Raw genomic sequence first — 6,574 nt, forward strand, 5'->3', positions numbered from 1 at the left:
ACACACACACACACACACACACACACACACACACACACACACACACACAATTAGCCTGATGTAGTGGCGTGTGCCTGTAGTCCCAGCTACTTGGGAGGCTGAGGCAGGAGAGTTGCTTGAACCCAGGAGATAGAGGCTGCAGTGAGCCAAGATCATGCCACTGGGTGACACAGCAAGATTCTGTGTCAAAAAAGCAAAAATTCAGTAAGGAGCTTATTACATTTTTGTGAGTTCAATCCTTATAGTAATAGGTATGTTTTTACATACTCTACATAATAATATGCAGTATATGGAAAAAGCATGTATTTGCACTATATAAAAAGTGTATAATTTAATATTGCTTTTTTTTTTTTTTTTGAGACAGGGTCTTGTTCTGTCACCCAGGCTGGAGTAATGGCACAATCACATGCCATGGCACAAGTTGCAACCTTGAACTTCTGGGCTCAAGCCATCCTCCCACCTCAGCCTCTGGAGTAGCTGGGACTACAGGCATGCACCACCGCACCTAGCTTTTCTTTCTTCCTTTCTTTTTCTTTCCCTTTCTTTCTTTTTCTTTTCCTTCCTTCCTTCCTTCCTTCCTTCCTTCCTTTCCTTCTTTCTTTTCTTTCTCTCTTTCTCTTTCCTTATTCTTTCTTTTTCTTTTTTATTTTATAGCAGAGATGAGGTCTTGTTGTGTTGTCCAAGCTGATCTCAAATTCCTGAGCTCAAGCAATCTTCCTGCCTCGGCCCCCAATATTGTGTTTAAACACATAAAAGAGAGACAAGCGAGTTGGCTTGTACCTATAAAGTTGTTTGTGTGGATTACAGTGTAAGTACACTGAGACTCCCCAGAATGGGTGCTGTTGCTGCCCTGTCCAGATCCCCTTTCCCAGCTGCCATGATGTAGCCTACTAACAATCACAGCTGCCCCTTCTCTTGAGAATTGTCTTCAGCCTAATAGAAGCATCCCATCTCCCCGACCCTAGTCCTTGCCAGTCCTGGGGACAGACTGGTGAGGGGTATAAAAGGCTGGTCCCCTTGCCTCAATGTGAGACTGACTCTGTGGAGTAATTGACTGGGACCTGTTCATCTTTCCTCCTTCCTCTTTCCCTCTCTTTTCAAAATTATTATTAGATACAGGATCTCACTATATTGACTAGGCTGATTTTGAACTCCTGACCTCAAGCAATCTTCCCGATTTGGCCTCCCAAAGTGCTGGGATTACAGGTGTGACCCACTGAACCTGTCCAGATGATGACCTTGACCTCTGATTGCCACGTAACTGGGACTCAGAGACCTTCTTGCATATCTGTGGGAAGGGGAGTATGCTCTGAACTGCATTTCCTCACCAGCGTCACCCATTCCTTAAGAGTCAGGCTGATAAACGAGTCAATGCTGAGCCCAAACCAAGCAGGATTAATCATTTCCTCCTCCACACTGCTGCGGCTGCATCCTGTGTCTGAGTCATTTCCTTGTCCCCTAATAGTTAACATGATGCCCAGTACAAAATAGGTATAGGGGAATATTTACTGAATAAATGTCACTGAATATGACGCTATTGGATGTTGGGTCCACTCAGTCCATTTGGCCACATTTTAAACAGCATGAGGGTAGGTTTTTTGTTTTTTGTTTTTAAGACACTATGCAAATAGGTAGAGCCAAGTTTTACTCTTTGGTGTGGGAAGGGCAGGATGGTACAGTGCAAGAGCCTGAGCTCTGCAGACACTCAGGAGTCTTGTGCTTGAATTCTAACTCTGTCCCTCTGGGTCTTGAAATTTTAGACAAATTATTTCTCTTGGAATCTCAGTTTCTGCATTTGTAAAATGGGGGTGATATTAAGAACAGCTATGTGATAGGCGATTAGGAGGATTAAATGCAATAATGCACCTAAAATTTCCATCACTGGCCTAACACAAAGTAGGAGCTCAGTAAATATTAATTTTCTCTATTCTGTATTTCCCATAGGACCTAGAACATGACAGATAGTAAATGCTAGGTCACCTTCAGGCCACCCTGGACCATCCAACTCTGGCTAAGCCATCAGCTGACTACAACTACATGAATGAGTGGGATATGTGAGCAGAAGAATCACCCAGCTGATCCCAGCCAACCTGCAGCATATAGTATCATGAGCTAATAAACAATTCCTGCTTTAAGCCCTAAGCCCTAACAATTTGAGGTCCTTGTTATACAGCAAACACTGTTGCAAACAATGGAGTTTTAGGAAGAGCCGGGATGGAGCTGGTATTTAGGAGCAACTGAAACAAGGACTCTCTTGTCCTGTCTCATGTCTTTTTTTTTCTGCACATTAGCTTCCTTCTCTTTCATAGCACATTGATTTTCTTCATGATGCAGAGAAAAAGATTGAGTTTTATAGCTGGTGTCTTCAAGATAATGGAGAAAAACTGATTCATTTCTCTGCATCTCAGATCTAAAAATCCCAGGGAAAAGACTCATTGGCCCAGCTTAGGTCAAGCATCCCTTTGGACCAATCAACTGGTGATGGGCTGGGGAGAGCACTTCAACACAACACACGCACTAGATGACATACAAGCAAAACTATATCCCAAGCACTGTTTTAAGGCTTAACAAGTGTTAACTGACTTCATCCTCATAATACAACAATCCCATCAGAGCTATTATTGTCTCTGCTTTGAAGTGAGGAAACCAAAAACAAGCCAGAGAGGTGAAGTGACTTGCCTAAGACTACACAGCTAAAAAGAGATGCAGCCAGGACTTACACCACAGATGTCTGACTCCAGAACCTAGGCACTTAATGACCACAATGGTCTGCCTCTCATATCGGGTTCCTGGGGGGTTCCAATGGATTGAGAGTGGGCAGAATGGAGGCATTCCAATGAAATATCCGGAATGCTAACCCAGGAACGGAAGTCTCTGGGGGCCCTTAGTTGCACTGTCTTCAGTCCTCTAAACGACTCTCACTAGGCCATGGCAGTGGAAGGTTCTGGATGACCTCAGAAAACAAATCTAGGATCAGTGGGTGGACACCACTGGAAAGAGAGTTTCAATTCAATGGTTGGAATTTCTTCAGAGTCAGGGATGTTAATATTCAAGGTCACACAGCAAGGCAACTGGCTGAACTGGGATTTAAACTTATATTTGAAGGAGTGCTAAGGCTTTGCTATTAACCACTGTGCCCCATCTTCATTTCCTTCTCAAAATGAGGAAAAGAATATTGGTGGAGGTGGGGCAGGGAGACACAGGGCCTACGTCTACCTACATTTCATTAAAGGCCTGTTGTTTCCCAGCAGATGGAGGCTGCCATGTGATCATCTCCAGTTACTCAGTGGGTTTGCCCTGCCCCTTGACTGGTGTGCAAATTCCCTGGGGGGAGAGTCATGTGCTCTCTTAAATGCCCAGCCTAGCGCTGTTCTGGCTGGGGCCTATGGAATGGGGTAGCTGGGAGGACGCTTCCTGTAGTTCCTCAGCTGCCTCCTAGCATGGCTTAGACTTTGGGGGCAGGGTTGGGCCAGGCAGGAAGGGGCAGCTGGGGGTTTCCTCTGGGTGCGACAGCCTGGCTCTTGTCGGGCTGGAAGCCAAGCCTAGGAAGGAATTTCCCAATCCTGTCTGAATTCTGTTCTCTCTTTTTATTTTTTTTAGAGACAGAGTCTCCCTCTGTCACCCAGGCTGGAGTGCAGTAATATGGTCATAGCTCATTGTAATTTCGAATTTTGGGCTCAAGTGATCCTCTCCCCTTAGTCTCAAGAGTGGCTGGGACTAGAGGAGAGAGCCCTCATGCCCCACTAATTTTTTTTTTTTTTTTTTTTTTTTTGTAGCGATGAGGGTCTCACTTTGTTGACCAGGCTGGACTCAAACTCCTGGCCTCAAATCATACCCCCACCACAGCCTCCCAAAGTGCTGGGATTAGAGACAGACTAGAACCACCGTGCCTGGCCTGAATTCTGTTTTCTTTGTGGAAGGAGGGAGAATAGCATGAGAAGATGGATCCTGTTCCTTACCTCCCCAGCAACTAGCCTTAAGGCAGAAGAGGAGAATTGGGGTAGTCTTTATTTGGGAGGAGGACTTTCTTATAAGGATTTGCTGCTTCTCTCCTACGAAGAGAATGATACTCTCACACCCCTAAAGCTAACAGGTGCCCAGGGAAGTCTTGGCTTACTTGGGTGACAGTGCTGTGAAACAGAAATATAAATGTGGGCCAGGTGCAGTGGCTCATGCTTGTAATCCTAACAATTTCCCATGCTGACGCAGGCAGATCTTAGGCCTAAGGAGTTTGAGACCAGCCTAGACAATATGGCGGAAGCCTGTCCCTACTAAAAAGCAAAACAAACAAACAAACAAACAAAAATTAGCCAGGCGTGGTGATACATGCCTGTCATTCCAGCTACTTGAGTGACTGAGGCATGAAAATCGTTTGAACCTGGGAGGCGGAGGTGAGACCATTGCACTCCAGCCTGGGCTCTGTCTCAAAAAAAATGTATATATATATATATATACACACAAGCATGAGTCACATATGAAATTGGAAATATTATAGTAGCCACACTTAAGAAAGTAAAGAGAAACACCTGAAATTAATTTTAATAACAAATTTTATTTAACCCAATAGGTCCAAAATAATATCATTGCAACCTGTAATTAATATAAAAATTATTAATGAGACATTTCACAGTTGTTGTACTGGATCTTTGAAATTTGATGTGTATTTTTTACTTAAATCACAATTTATTTAATTTTTTTTTTTTTGAGATGGAGTTTCATTCGTGTTGCCCAGACTGGAGTACAGTGGCATGATCTTGGCTCACTGCAACCTCTGCCTCCTGGGTTCAAGTGATTCTCCTGCCTCAGCCTCTCAAGTAGCTGGGAGTACAGGTATGTGCTACCATGCCTGGCTAATTTTGCATTTTTTAGTAAAGATAGGGTTTCACCATGTTGCCCAGGCTGGTCTCCAACTGCTGACCTCAGGTGATCTGCCCACCTCGGCCTCCCAAAGTGCTGGGATTACCGGCATGAGCCACCTTACTCGGCCATACACCACAATTTTGATTAGCCACCTGTCAGCGGCTCAATTCATGGCTATCATGTTGGACAGAACAATTTCAGACCATAGATTCTGGAAATGAGGATGCAGAAATCTCAGCATTTCTGGATCCTAAGATTGCCTTTGGGAGGACTTTAAGGTCATCTGGTCAAGTCTCTCACACACAAGGAAATAACTTTCCTCAAGAAGACCCACTGCTCCTAGCAAAGTTGATGTCCTCAAGTGTGCATCCCAGTCGGAAACTCCCCCATTCTGGCAGCCTCCTGCCAATGGAGACAGGCTGCTGACAGCCAGCCTCAAGATGTAAAACAGGGGGAAGAGGTGAGACAGGAAGACACTGGAAGAATATAGAATGGACCCTATTCTGGCAGACTTCCTCTCCTCTCACCTTTTCTCTTTCTGGAGGGATTGTCACAGCCTGGGCACAGAGCGGTAAGGGATTCTTTTGTTAACTTCCCAAACTGGAATGGAGACTCAGGCCCTCCCCTTCCCTTCTGATTCTCATCTCTCCATATTCATGGCAGCCAGCAATGAGCTAGACTCCACAAGCTACAAAAAGGTGGAGGCCCTGGGGAGGACACACTTTGGTCAGAATCCATGCGGGAAGGAACAGTTAATTCTGCCTGGGGACCCAGGGCAGGCCTCCCTGCCGAAGGATGTCTGAACAGAAGGAGCCGTGGAATAGTGGGTGGCAGCGGTGGGGAGTGCTGAGGAGGGTTAGTGATGATGAGGGATGGAAGGTGAAGGGAAAGAGCATCCAGGAAGAGGGTAACAATCCAAGAAAGGGGCAGTATGAGGGAGCTGGTCTCCTATTTTCCCATGGGCCATGGTCGCTGCTGCTCTTTCTCCTCCCCCAAGTTGCCTTGACTTTCCATATAAGAAAGGGAAAGGATATTTCTTTTTTTTTTTTTTTTTAAACAGAGACAAGGTCTCTCTTTGTTGTGCAGTCTGGTGACGAACTCCCAGCTTCAAGAGATCCTCCTGCCTCTGCCTCCCAAAGTGCTGGGATTATAGGCTTGAGCCACTGGGCCTGGCCAGAGATTCTATTTTTAAAAATCTGACTGCTGGCCAGGCGAGGTGGCTCACGCCTATAATCCCAGCACTTTGGGAGGCTGAGGCGGGTGGATCACGAGGTCAGAAGTTCGAGACCAGCTTGGTCAACATGGTGAAACCTCATCTCTACTAAAAATACAAAAAAATTGCCGGTGTGGTAGTGTGCACCTGTAATCCCACCTACTTGGGAGCTGAGGCAGGAGAATCGTGTGAACCCAGGAGGTGGAGATTGCAGTGAGCCGAGATCGTGCCATTGTACTCTAGCCCTGGCGACAGTGTGAGGCTCCATCTCAAAAAAAAAAAAAAAAAAAAAAAAAGTCTTGTTCAGCTGAGTGCCTAAAAAGACCAGCACATGGTGGATAGCTAATGAAAGCTTGTTAGTGAATGGAGGAGAGGGCAGAGAGCAGATGAAGGGGCTATCAGGCTGAGGCCAGGCCAGCTGGGGCACAGAGTGTGGGACAGATGGAGGAGCAGGAAGGTGACTGGCGTGTCCTGAGCATCTGGTTTTTCTCCTCATCTTCA

The 6,574-nt window shown here is 45.7% G+C and overlaps 1 long non-coding RNA gene across 1 annotated transcript in view; it reads left to right on the forward strand.

The window, feature by feature from the left end:
* LOC116529362 overlaps positions 1 to 2,142 on the forward strand; it is a 14,991-nt gene extending 12,849 nt beyond the window's left edge. Inside the window, exon 2 of the long non-coding RNA XR_004259471.1 lies at positions 1,945 to 2,142. This is a non-coding gene — a long non-coding RNA (uncharacterized LOC116529362). The remainder of the gene's footprint in view (positions 1 to 1,944) is intronic.
* Positions 2,143 to 6,574: the final 4,432 nt, after the last annotated feature.

Source organism: Sapajus apella, unplaced genomic scaffold, assembly GCF_009761245.1.
Source record: "Sapajus apella isolate SASKATOON/1434 unplaced genomic scaffold, GSC_monkey_1.0 scaffold62, whole genome shotgun sequence".
Taxonomy (NCBI): Eukaryota; Metazoa; Chordata; class Mammalia; order Primates; family Cebidae; genus Sapajus; species Sapajus apella.